The 14,695-nt window shown below is 44.3% G+C and overlaps 1 pseudogene; it reads right to left on the bottom strand.

Annotated features, from left to right (window-relative positions):
• Positions 1 to 568: 568 nt before the first annotated feature.
• Positions 569 to 14,695, bottom strand: part of LOC133361726 (zinc finger protein 208-like) — a 41,897-nt pseudogene continuing 27,770 nt past the window's right edge.

A 14,695-nucleotide genomic window follows, 5' to 3' on the forward strand; every position in this document is an offset into this window, starting at 1 on the left:
GGAGCAATGGTGGCCATGTTAGTGAGACCCCAGCCCGTTAATGCAGAGGCACCTAACAGGGCAATGCAACTCAGAGAGTCGGAGATAACAGCCAAACGGCAGGAAGGATAGAAGCACCACAGCAAGTTACGACTTTGCTTGGTTAATAACAATACTATCATGACATCTTTTATACTGAATGTATAAAAGATTTTATACTGAATGTATAAAATATTTCATGATAGCATTGGCTTCACTGGATTTTAACTTGGGTAAAAAATCATAAAAAATATGAGTATCCTCCAACAACGTCCACTGTAAATTTTCGATTTAAAGCTTTCCTGACTGCAGGGATTCATCTTCTTGGTTCTTTCGGTAAAGTCACGTAGAAGGGAAATAATAAAATAATAAAAATACAACATAATAAAATACAATTTTCACGACGTTTCGGCCACAACGCAAGCAGCCGTCCTCAGGTGAAGAACAGGTCTGTCGGAAAGACAGCAACAGACCTGTTCTTCACCTGAGGAGTACGTGTCATTTGTCACAGTGTAATAAAGATCGTTGAGGCGACTTCTGGAATCCGGTCTTTTATTCACTTTTCATTACAGCTTTCCTTCACGCTGCTGACAGGCAGCGTGAGAGGGATAGAGAGAGAGACGCGCCGCCACGTGGCAACCCGGAGCCCCGCTCACGCGTGGCCCCCTTCTCCGTTTCCGTTTTGACCACGTGTCGTTCGTCTCCACCCCTATTTAATACCCGGGTCACGTGGTACGCTTCCACCAATCCTGGTTAGCCTCTATGGAATCTTCCAGGCTCCCTCGTAGGCTCCCGGGACCACGCCCCTGACTCATCTCCCCATTAGCTGTGGCCAAAGCCAGCAGAACCAATCCTCTACTTACAGCTGTCACCTTTCCATTACGTCAGGGCCACGCCCCTAGGCTTCCCCCCATTGGCTATGGACCAGGACCGGCAGAGCCAATCATCGTGACGAGTTGTAATCCGTCAACGACCCGGATAACAGGACCCTGCGGGGTGGGCTGGTAGGAACGAATAACCAAAGAATATAAAAATAATGTATTATTACACTTGTTTCGCCAGGAAAGCCTCACTGAGTCTAAAGGTTTTTGTAGGGTCCTGCCAAGTGTTTGCAGTAGGGGGCGATGTTGCTACACCTAATCGGACGATCCGTAGGGAGATTTTGAGGCCTAGTTCTAGGCTTTAGTCCTAGCTGTAGGCTTTAGGGCACTGTGAGTTAATTTTTAATTTAAATGTTTTAATTATTAATGTATAATTTAAATGTTTTAATTATTAATGTAAAAGCTTTAAATGTAAATGTTTCTATTTTAAAACATCAGGGAATGTAACATTGTTAAACATTAACTCCCTTTCACACACGCGGGGGTACGATACGAAGGTAGACTTTGAGGCCTACTTCTAGGCTTTAGGCCTAGCTGTAGGCTTTAGGGCGCTGTGAGTTTTTTTTATTTAATTTCAATGTTTTAATTAAAAGCTATCTCAGGGAATTATAAGGGAATGTTAGACTTGTTTAGCCAGGAAAGCCTCACAGAGTCTAAAGGTTTTTGTAGGGTCATGCCAAGTGTTTTCAGTAGGGGGCGATGTTGCTACACGTAATCGGACATCGGGCGGACGGACGATATAATCTATTGTAGGCTGGTCCACTTCGTTCCTAACAGTATAACCTCACATTACAACAGGATAAACCCATACAGGCTTCTTACACTATGCACTGTACACACTATACACAACGCCATACATATTTCACCACACATCACAAAATTGACCACACGCTACAATTCACCGAACACTATACTTTACACCACCATAAACCACAACTACACCACGCGTGGTATATGCATGCATAACCAGCAAACGGGATGTACAATAGGCTTGCGCAGACCCATCCGGTTACCTTTGTGGTGAGTCACACTGAGTTGCAGACGTTGTCTTGGGAGCAACACGTTTATTCAACTCTTAGCACAACATACTCCAAGCTATTAACACAACACACTCTCGAGTGGTGACCACCCAACTAACCACGCTACGGCGGAACTAGACGCGGTTCCACTATCCCGGTCCGGACCACAAGCTGGGTCCCGGACCGCGTGGCTGGAGGCTTCAAGCTTGACATGGATCTTCGGCCTCTCCAACAGTAAGAACCCCAAGCCCCTCTCAGGGCCCCCCTGATACAGCAGAACCACTGGTCACGACCATAATTCGTTCCATAACTTTGGTCGCAACCCGATTTGGTCGTGACTCGACCCTTATTTCCCCATTGGATTGTATGTAAATACGATTAATCCGTTCCAGACTCCTACGAACTGTATATAAATATTGTTTTTGAAAGATTTTTAAGCACAAAAATTGTTAATTATGCCATAGAATTCACAGTGTAATAGTAAACTAAGTGTAAAAACATTGAATAACACTGAGAAAACCTTAAACAACAGAGAAAACTAACATTGCCGCGTCAAGGTTTAGAATCGTTCAACAAGATGATTGTTTCGTCTGCTACATCAGTCGGTCGATTCTGAGAGAGAAAGAATATTCGTATGAGCAATTCATGTTTCTATTGAAAGTAAGTTAACTAATATTTGGGTACAGTATTGTTTTTGGAAGCATTCACCATAATATCGTATGAACGTTTACTTCACCGCATCATCATATGAATGATGCGAGAAGATATTAACGGGTTCTTATGTTAGCGATTTACTAACTCAGTGCTTTCGCTCTCTAAATTATGGCTTGAATGAGGGGGGAGGGGTATGACTACACTCACAAAATTAATATCTTACTAGGAATTTTATATAACAAAAGTTATATACATAACTGTTACGCTTTGTGTAATTGCAAAATTAATGCAAAAATACACAAAATACGGCACAGAGTTCACAGCGAATGAGCGCACGTCTGACCGAGACCGATTACTAAGCGAGACTGACTGAGCAAGCCGCCACACGTGGGTCGCTGCTGTTTGTAAACAAACAGAAAATTTGGCGCTTACAAATAAATTGCACGGAAGGGGAAATCGGCCGCGACCGTGTTTGATCACCACCCAAGTATGTGTTCGTGACCAGATTAAAAAATGTTGTGAATTTTTTAGTCGGAATCAGATTTGGTCGTGGTCAGAAGCGTTCGTGACCAGAGGTTCTACTGTATCGGGCTGGGCTGGGGCTGGCTCCGCCTCTCTCCCCGCCCACCTTCTCGGTCTCTCTCACCCCCTTGCCCGAAGGCTCTCTAGAGTTCTTCTTGGACCATGTGACCACCAATTGGCCCCCTCCACCGGTGGCCCCCCTCCAGTATCATCCGGTCACATGTCCCCAGGTCAGCCATAGTATCATGCCCCCAACGTAACCCTAGCTGGCTGACACTCTCACGCTCTCTCAACAGGAGCCCGCACCGCACGCTGTGCCACCGCGCTGAACCTGCGTTCACCCATGGTCGCGTGGATTTTGCTCCGGATCCCGCGGTTTTCCCCTGCACATGTAGAGTCAACATCACCACGCGTTTATAGTATTTGACCGATAAATATTTCCACACGTTGATAAGCCCACTTTGTTTTGGACAGGTTGCTTCTGAAAAAGAGCGGTATAGCTCAAATAGGCTATGCCTGGTAAAATAAAAATAAAACGTAGAAATATTTAAGATAGAAAAAAGTTTAAAAGTAGTGAGCCAGGTGAAGACAAATTTAACTTAAGCAGAAAATTTAAGCAAATGCAATCAGGCGAGGGCAGGAGGCAAGTCCCCGCACGGCTAGGCCCTGCGTTGTAATGTTCAACTAGGACATCGATTCCATACTCGTTGCTACTCAATTGGTATCCCTACGATAGAAAAAAGGAGTGAGGCTCTACCTGGGTTCACAAATGCAACAACCACCACCACGACAACAACCAAGATGTAAACTTAAATCTCGACTTAAAGCTTTCGTGACTGCAGAAATTCATATTCTTTGGGTCTTTCGGTAGTCACGTAGAACATATTTTTTTACAAAAAACTACGACGTTTCGATCACAACACAAGCAATCATCATGAGAAAAAAAGGGGGAAAGCTGCTGATGCTGGCTGTTTTAAAGGTTTTAAATGGGTGTAGCCCAAGGGTCATAAACGAAGTGGGCAGGGCTAGTGATGTTAAAGTGAGAAATTGTATTGAGAGATGAGCGAATCTCACAATACAATTTCTCACTTTCTGCACCCTCGTTGTGGAGGTAGCTCTCCAATCTTACATTTACATGCAAATGTATCACTTTAACATCACTAGCCCCGCCCACTCCGTTTATGACCCTTGGGCTACACCCATTTCAAACCTTTAAAACAGCCTGCCTCAGCAGCTTCCCCCCTCTTTATTCTCCTGATGACGATTGCATGTGTTGCGATCAAAACGACGTAGTTTTTTGTAAATGTTTTTGTTCTACGTGACTTTACCGAGAGACCGAAAGAATACGATGTAAATGTGGAGCAGCAGCTTTCTTATCTTGTGACGTCATGCGGCAGCAGGCGGTGATGTCAATTACGGGGTTCAACACACAATCCCCTCCCCCAAGGAGGCTCATCTCAGTCAACCCATGCCACCTGGGTCTGCCCCGTACACACAGCCTGGCACAAGCGCCGTGGTGACGTCACCGCCACTTAGTGACGAATGGCGGTTGTTGTTGTTACTGTATGTGTACACTGTGCGTGGACAGACTGTATACTGTGGGTAAACTCTGCGTACGCTGTGTACATGGTGTGGGTACACTGTGAGTGTACACTGTATGGGTGGTCCGAATAGTCGGGCAGCATTATCTTTTCATCAGCTGCGTTATGCTGTGTGGAAGCGACCTGGTCTGTCGCTCCGGTTCTTCTCGGCCACAGTAATGCCCTTTCAACAGGCATGTAAAACGTAGACCCCCCCCTAAATGGAACATCTGCGCTGGTTAGAAACATTCAGGCTGTAATGCCTACTCATATTGAGGGAAGCCAAGTAGAAGCACATTCTCTATTTATTGCAGAGGTTCAAGGTTAAAATCCCACAGGCACCCCTGACAACTCCAGTAATATTAAACCAAATATGCACCGTCTGCTTAAGTGGATGTAAAACATACTATTGTGTCATTAAAAACACGTAGGTCATTGCATGTTGGTGTCATGGTCAATATTTGGGCAATTCCAAACATTATCCAGAAATTACATAATGGAGATTACACATCAATCATCACCCCCTACTGACAGACTCATGCCCACATGCAGGCGACAGCAGGGTCATCTTATGACACAGAGGCAGCTGCCACTTGAAGGTGCTCTTCGAGTGTCTGTGATGAGATGTGAAACAAAACTGAGTTGCTGAGGCAATTAACCAAGCACCATATCAATGCAAATATGAATATAACAGTGGAATACTTAGGAGCTTATTGGCTCTTGCTCCTGATAATTCATCTACCCAACCCACAGGTCCACAAATACTGGTCGCTCTTACTCTGCAGGTTGAACCCAGGAATAGAGTGTTCGACTTCACGTTCTTTTCATTAAAGGCCCGTGACAAAGGTGAATCTATTGGAGCTTCATTGTCTCAAGCTTACACATCTACCGGGTCTCTATTTGACTTTGTATTGTCTAAGAAGTCCACCCACACCTCCACTTCCACAAACTGCTGGGAGTTGCCTCGCTCTGCCTCACAGCCAGAATTCTCCTCCCGCTTCATGTTGCCTCCATCGATGTGAAGGTACGATTTTGAAGTATAATCTTCATCTTCACAGTTTACCGTCACTTTTTCGCTCTTCACCATCACTTCTTCACATTTCACCTTCACTTCTTCGCTCTTCATCACTTCTTCACATTTCACCTCGATACCTTTAAAAGTGTCCAAGCTGGGATTCACTTCTGGTTTCATGAGAGATGGGCTCATTGCAGCACTTTGACTTTCACAAGCCGATTTCAGACTCCATTTCTTGGGGATCTTCTGATGCTTGTGTGTACTCTGGTGATGTTTAAGACTAGATGACTGTGCAAACGCCTTCTCACACAGAGTGCAACTGAAGAGTTTCTCTCCCGTGTGTGTTCTCTGGTGGTTCCTTAGAACTGATGGATATAAAAATTCCTTGTCACACACAGTGCACCTGAAGGATTTCTCTCCCGTGTGAGTTCTCTGATGTAATAACAGAGCAGATGCCTGTGCAAACGCCTTCTCACACAGAGTGCAACTGAAGGGTTTCTCTCTCGTGTGTGTTCTCTGGTGCTTCCTTAGAACTGATTGATTTGAAAATGCCTTGTCACACACAGTGCACCTGAAGGGTTTCTCTCCCGTGTGTGTTCTCTGGTGTATTTGTAGATGTGGTAATTGTGAAAACGCCTTCCCACACAGAGTGCAACTGAAGGGTTTCTCTCCCGTGTGTGTTCTCTGGTGATTTTGTAGATGTTGTGATTGTGCAAACACCTTCCCACACAGAGTGCAACTGAAGGGTTTCTCTCCCGTGTGTGTTCTCTGATGTTTTTGTAGATGTTGTAATTGTGCATACGCCTTCCCGCACAGAGTGCAACTAAAGGGTTTCTCTCCCGTGTGTGTTCTCTGGTGTGATACAAGACCGGATGACTGTGAAAACGCCTTCCAGCACACAGTGCACGTGAAGAGTTTCTCTCCTGTGTGTGTTCTCTGGTGTCTATAAAGACCTGATGACCGTGTAAATGCCTTGTCACACACAGGGCACTTGAAGGGTTTCTCTCCTGTGTGTGTTCTCCAGTGTTTTTTAAGAGTAGATGACATTGAAAATGCCCTCCCACACACACTGCACTTGAAGGGTTTCTCTCCTGTGTGAGTTCTCTGGTGCTGTGTCAGATGTCCAACATGATCCGTGCTGTATGCACACTGGTTGCATTGTTGCCTTTTTCTACCGAGCTGCGCTGAGTGCTTTTGCTCCATCAAACCAATTTTGCAGAGGAAGTGTCAGAGGAAGCGTCAGCTGCAGACAGAAAAAAAGAATATCCAGACCATCTACGTCAGTATCGAGGCACAAAGGAATGCATATATACACAGTCACATATGACTTGCACGTCTATACTCATTCATATATTCATGATAGAGTGAAAAGGATTCCCAAAATCATCACACGGGCACACAATGAGAGGGCAAATGGTCAGCCTGGAAGCCCTAGTATCTTCAAAATGAATGTTAACCTAAAACTCCAAGCACACAATTTCGGTTGTCTGGCTACGAAAGGAATATTTATAAAAGCAAAATTCAGCTAACACAGCAAAGGGTGTTGAAAATAATACTATTTGTATTATGCATAAATGCATGAATTAATGTTCAATCACAACTTAAAGGTGTGAAGCCAGGCTCAGATTTCCTGGAATGCTGGGATGAACAGATCTAACTTCAGCTGCATATGTTCAGTGTTAATTTCCTGTTTCCATTCTCGTAAAAAGTTCCAAAGCAAAACAAAAATAAACTATTGTTTTGATTTAACCTCCGTGTTCAATCGAGTTAATATACTTTACTGCAAATACAAACTTGACACTGCAACACACACTGGCATGGTAAAAAAGTGGTGGTGTGTTCAGAACCATGCCTGGCCACCTTCATATGCTCCGTGATAATGCTTCCCCACAATAAGTTAAGTTTTCACGAATCAATCACGTTTGTTGTTGGCGATAATCAAACTTTAATTGTGATAACACTATGTAACACAATTTTTGTTCCTGGGTACTAAGTGTTATTTTTTATTGCTTATGCCTAAAAGTCTAGAAAATGGCTAATTCCCCACTAACATTGGTTTTGTGACCAGAATTATACAAGAACTAAAAAAACTAATTAACCTGTTTTCTCATTGAAAGGAAGTAAATTTCTAAATATCACTGTCCTGGTCACAAAAGCAAAGTTTTTGGGGAATAATTGCCATTTTTTTTTACTTTAGAGGCAAAAGCAATTAGGAAATGACACAAACTACCCGGGAACAATTTTTTTTTGTTACTCAGTGGAATAACTTCACCACCGCTCCCCACATAGATAAACTCTTACATACACATATATTTCACATGAATGCAATGTAAGTGTGGATCACTTGTCAGCAGGTCATGGGAATGATCCAGGTGTCAAGGGATGACTGACTGAGATGAATAACAGATGCACCAGCTGTGCTTCCTGCTGTCTTGCTACATTTCAGGCACCCAGCGTTCCACCCATTCATGTGAGCATTGCTACTACAAACTCATTGTTGTTGCAGAGCAAATACCTCCAACTGCACTGCAGCATACGTTACGGGCCTTTTCTAGAGACCGATCTTGACAGCAGGTCTGATCAACTCCACATCCTCCAATCTCTTCTCTAGCCAATGCCATGCCCGTTTAGCTCGTAACATCTGGGCTAACAGAAGATGCTTGAGCATTGTCTGTTTATGCGGAATTCATGACCCAACCAATGCAGCCTCGCCTGCTAAAGTCTCAGATTATATTCAGTACTGATATTTTAGGGCTCTGTAAGGTTTTAATACAATCTTGTTTGGTGCAATAGAGGGGATCATCGCCAGGCCAGTCTTAATTAAAAGCCAGAACAGACAGGCCTTAAAATAAGTTCATATTTTGCATCCACAGAGAAAGGAGTAATATCTGTGGCCAAGAAGAATTACAGCTCTATTCGTTCATTTATTTCAAAATCCTCTTGTCTTGGTGAGGTTTGTGGTGGCAGCACATGCAGTAGGGCAGTCCAGACCTCCCTTTCCCTGGTGACAGACTCTAGCTCTTCCTAGGGAATTCCCAGGCGTTCCCAAAGCCAGCCAAGCGACATATTCCCACCAGAATGTCCTGGGCCAGGCCCCTGGGATGTCCCCCAGTGAGACGTGCCTGGTAGAGTTCCAGGGACAGTCTATTGGGGGGACTCCTTACAGATATTATATATTGATATCACTCATGGAATGATGCCTGGTGGCTAGGTGACCCACGAAACCCATTTGGGCTCAACCTGGAATGGCTGCGTGGCACCGTCCTGTGCGCCCACCATCCACAGGACGAAGGGTGAGAGGCGGGTGCGATGCCAATGACAGGGAGAGGGGATGGTCTCAGACAGACTAGACCTTGGCGATGGACACTCACAGCTTTGTATGGAGCAAAAGTCCAGGCAGCTTTCACACAGTGTTACACAGTATAATGAAAGAATGCTGCTAGACAAATTTAAAGTGAGACTTTGGCTGCCAAACCAGAGCTGGTCGTGAACACATTAACCAGGCATGGAAGCTCCTCCACCACTTGTAGAACTGCCTGATTACTCATGGAGAGTTGAGCAGGTACAGTGTTGTATGACATGAAATTCCCAGGCAGGTGATTTATTTTAGTGGAACATACGCAAGGCCACCTTTCATGATGGAATTATCCAGGCACAGAACAAGATTATCTAACCCCATCTCCTTGAGTAGCCATTTCCAGATCATCAGCAGATATAACATGGTTGACCAGAGAACGATCCCTTAACTATAACCAGGCATCGATGCGTGTATCATTTTAACTGTAACGAATGCTATTTATTTATATGGCTATTGTGAGCTTCTCAAACTACTTAATTAATGAAGATGCTATGTCATGTAATGCATGGGGCCAGAGTGAATTTCTGTCACAAGCCAAGTTGAACAGCAAATGGCTCCAACTCCTGGTCACGCAGCTTTAGACGGGCTTGCCCAAAATCATAAAAATCGTCAATAAATGTGAGCAGAGGCAGAGACATAAAAAACAAAGCACAACCCAAAGCCCCAAGCCTCGATATGGTACGATACACCTTAATTACATAAAAAAGCAGAGACATTACTCTTAGTGTTTGATTACTGAGACCTGAGCTAAGCCGGGTAACTTAGTTACTGCTGGATAAATACTATACTTCCGATGAAGTTTGTGAGCGAGTGGGGAGCGGTAGTGCAACGGTTAGCGTGCTGCGCTATGAACCCAGCGAGCCGATTTCTATTCCCACAGAGCCAAGCCACAACATTTGGCTGTCGTCTGGTTGGAATTAATGTCACAACGTTGTACTCAGATTGTAAATGTTGTGGCTTGGCTCTTCAACACACCGATATGCTGTACTAGTACACACACTATACACCATCATACACTACACTATACACTACTATACACTACACACTAGTGCTGTACTTGTGACGCATTGGCCACGTTCTGTTTACGTGACAAACCCTTACTAATTGGCTGTCGGGTGGTGGCGGGGTTAACGGCACATTTATTTATTTACGCGATCAATCCCAAACAAACCTGTGTTATGGCTGTATATTTGGAGTTTGCGTGTCCCTCTGTCTCCGTGGTCGCGTGGATTCTCCTCCGGATCCTGCGGTTTTCCCTGCACATTTAGAGTCAACATCACCACGCGTTTAGAGTATTTGACCGATAAACATTTCTACAAGTTGATCAGCCCACTGTGTTGTGGGCAGGTCGCTTCTGAAAACGAGCAGTGTAGCTCAAGTGGGCTATGCCTGGTAAAATAAAATAGTAGAAATATTTCAAGTAAAACAAAGTTTCAAAGTAGTGAGCCAGGTGAAGACAAATTAAACTTAAGCAGAGAATTAATGCAAATATAATCAGGCGAGGGCAGGAGGCAAGTCCCCGTATGGCTAGGCCCCGCTTTGTAATGTTTCAATCTGGACATCGATTCCGTACTCGCTGCTACTCAATTGATATCCCTACGAGGGAGAAGGAGCGAGGCTCTACCTGGGTTCACAACAACAACAACCACCACGATGTAAACTTCTCACCTCGGATCTCAGTGAACGAGCGTGCGCGCAGCAGCAGCAACCCGGTAGCTCATGACGTCATGCGGCAGCATGAGGTGACATGACGTCACTTGCGAGGTTCACACAATCCCCTGCTCCAACGAGCAGCAGGGTAACTGAACATATTATGTTAATGAGAGGGGACCAAGTCAGGTGATGGTGCTTGGCTGCTGACCCCGTCCCAAAAAAGCATTTAGTGGAACGGAAATCGGCAGACGTGACGTCACGCTCAAAATCCCGGTGGAGGGGGATTTGGGGGGTATATACCTCGGTGACATGACGTCACTAGTGGGGGACACCTCCCCCTTGCGTCTCAAGCAGAGTTAATAAGTGGTGACGTCAGAGAGCGAGATCAAGGTTCGAGTTTAAGTTTATTTAGATTCCATTTCTATGGCTCCCTCTCTTGAACAGAGACCCATTGGGTGCGTGAGCTCAACAAAAACAACGTGATCATTATTGTGTGCGTGAACATTGTGTGTGTACACTGTTTGTTGGCGCAGTCGGAGGCACAGGTGGTGCATTGGCCAGTCGACGCATACCTGGATCTGCCCCGTGCACATAGCATGGTACAAGCGCCGTGGTGACATCACCACCACTTAGTGGCAAATGGCGGTTGTTGTTACTGTGTATACACTGTGCGTGTACAGACTGTATACTGTGTGGGTAAACTGTGTGTACGCTGTGTACATGGTGCGTGTAGATCTTGTGGGTACACAGCGTGTGTACACTGTGTGTGGGTGGTCCGAATCAGTCGGGCAGCATTATCATTTCATCGGCTGCGCTATGCTGTGTGGAAGCTACCTGGTCTGTCGCTCCGCATGAAGCTTCGGTTCTTCTCGGCCAGTCATGCCCTCCCTTCTGTAGGCATGTGAAACGTGGACCGCTCTAAATGGAACATCTGCGCCAGTTAGAAATATTCAGGCTGTCATGGTCTACACTCATATTGAGGGAAGCCAAGTGGCAGCACATTCTCTATTTATTGCAGAGGTTCAAGGTTAAAATCCGACATGCACGTCTGGCTACTCCAGTAACATTAAACAAAATATGCACCATCTGCTTAACAGGGGATGTAAAACATACTATTGTCATTCAAAACACAGAGGTCATTGCATGTTGGTGTCATGGTCAATATTAGGGCAATTCCAAACATTATCCAGAAATTACATAATGGAGAATCCACATCGATCATCACGCCCTACTGACAGACTCATGTCCACATGCAGGCAAGAGCAGGGTCACCTTATAACAGAGTCATGCCACTTGGGGGTGCTCTTCGAGTGTCTGTGATGAGATATGAAACAACCGAGTTGCTGAAGCAATTAAACAAGCACCATATCAATGCAAATATGAATATAACAGTGAAATACTTGGGAGCTTATTGGCTCTTGCTCCTGATTATTCATCTACCCAACCCACAGGTCAACAAATACTCGCCGCTCTTACTCTGCAGGTTGAACCCAGGAATTGAGTGTTCAACTTCACATTCTTTTCATTAAAGGCCTGTGACAAACGTGAATCTATTGGACCTTCATTGTCTCAAGTTTAAAACATCTACCGGGTCTCCATTTGACTTTGTATTGTCTAAGAAGTCCACCCAGACCTCCACTTCCACAAACTGCTGGGAGTTGCCTCGCTCTGCCTCACAGTCAGAATTCTCCTCCTGCTTCACGTTGCCTCCATCGATGTGAAGGTACGATTTTGGAGTTGAATCTTCATCTTCACATTTTACCTTCACTTCTTTGCTCTTCACCATCACTTCTTCACATTTCACCTTGATACCTTTAAAAGTGTCCAAGCTGGGATTCACTTCTGGTTTCATGAGGGATGGGCTCATTGCAGCACTTTGACTTTCACAAGCCGATTTCAGACTCCATTTCTTGGGGATCTTCTGATGCTTGTGTGTCCTCTGGTGATGTTTAAGTCTTGATGACTGTGCAAACACCTTCTCACACAGAGTGCAACTGAAGGGTTTCTCTCCCGTGTGTGTTCTGTGGTGCTTCCTTAGAACTGATGAATATGAAAATGCCTTGTCACACACAGTGCACCTGAAGGGTTTCTCTCCCGTGTGTGTTCTCTTGTGTATTTGTAGATGTGGTAATTGTGAAAACGCCTTCCCACATAGAGTGCAACTGAAGGGTTTCTCTCCCGTGTGTATTCTCTGGTGATTTTGTAGATGTTGTGATTGTGCAAACACCTTCCCACACAGAGTGCAACTGAAGGGTTTCTCTCCCGTGTGTGTTCTCTGGTGATTTTGTAGATGTTGTGATTGTGCAAACGCCTTCCCATACAGAGCGCAACTGAAGGGTTTCTCTCCCGTGTGTGTTCTCTGGTGATTTTGTAGATGTTGTGATTGTGCAAACACCTTCCCACACAGAGTGCAACTAAAGGGTTTCTCTCCCGTGTGTGTTTTCTGGTGTGATACAAGACCAGATGACTGTGAAAACGCCTTACAGCACACAGTGCACGTGAAGCGTTTCTCTCCTGTGTGTGTTCTCTGGTGTCTATGAAGACCAGATGACCGTGTAAATGCCTTGTCACACACAGGGCAATTGAAGGGTTTCTCTCCTGTGTGTGTTCTCCAGTGTTGTTTAAGAGTAGATGAAATTGAAAATGCCCTCCCACACACACTGCACTTGAAGGGTTTCTCTCCTGTGTGAGTTCTCTGGTGCTGTGTCAGATGTCCAACATGATCCGTGCCGTATGCACATGGGTTGCATTGTTGCATTTTTCTACCGAGCTGCGCTGAGTGCCTTTACTCCAAACCAATTTTGCAGAGGAACTGTCAGAGAAAGCGTCAGCTGCAGACAGAAAAAAAGAATATTCAGACCATCTACGTCAGTATCAAGGCACAAAGGAATGCATATATACACAGTCACACATGACTTGCACGTCTATACAAATTCATATATTCATGATAGAGTGAAAAGGATTCCCAAATTCATCACACGGGCACACAATGAGAGGGCAAATGGTCAGCCTGGAAGCCCTAGTATCTTCAAAATGAATGTTAACCAAAACTCCAAGCACACAATTTCGGTTGTCTGGCTACAAAAAGAATATTTATGAAAGCAAAATTCAGCTAACACAGCAACGGGTGTTGAAAATAATACTATTTGTATTATGCATAAATGCATGAATTAATGTTCAATCACAACTTAAAGGTGTGAAGCCAGGCTCAGATTTACTTGAATGCTGGGATGAACAGATCTAACTTCAGCTGCATATGTTCAGTGTTAATTTCCCGTTTCCATTCTCGTAAAAAGTTCCAAAGGAAAACAAAAATAAACTATTGTTTTGATTTAACCTCCGTGTTCAATCGAGTTAATATACTTTACTGAAAATACAAACTTGACACTGTAACACACACTGGCATGGTAAAAAAGTGGTGGTGTGTTCAGAACCATGCCTGGCCACCTTCATATGCTCCGTAATAATGCTTCCCCACAATAAGTTAAGTTTTCACGAATCAATCACGTTTGTTGTTGGCGATAATCAAACTTTAATTGTGATAACACTATGTAACACAATTTTTGTTCCTGGGTACTAAGTGTTATTTTTTATTGCTTATGCCTAAAAGTCTAGAAAATGGCTAATTCCCCACAAACATTACTTTTGTGACCAGAATTATACAAGAACTAAAAAAACTAATTAACCTGTTTTCTCATTGAAAATAGGTCAATTTCTAAATATCACTGTCCTTGTCACAAAAGCAAAGTTTGTGGGGAATAATAGCCATTTTTTGTACTTTAGAGGCAAAAGCAATTAGGAAATAACACAAACTACCCAGGAACAATTTTTTTTGTTACACAGTGGAATAACTGCGCCACTGCTCCCCACATAGATAAACTCTTACATACACATATATTTCACATGAATGCCATGTAAGTGTGGATCACTTGTCAGCAGGTCATGGGAATGATCCAGGTGTCAAGGGATGACTGACTGAGATGATTAACAGATGC

Source organism: Lethenteron reissneri, unplaced genomic scaffold (assembly GCF_015708825.2).
Source record: "Lethenteron reissneri isolate LAM-NWPU_2019-01 unplaced genomic scaffold, ASM1570882v1 scaffold_121, whole genome shotgun sequence".
Classification (NCBI taxonomy): domain Eukaryota; kingdom Metazoa; phylum Chordata; class Hyperoartia; order Petromyzontiformes; family Petromyzontidae; genus Lethenteron; species Lethenteron reissneri.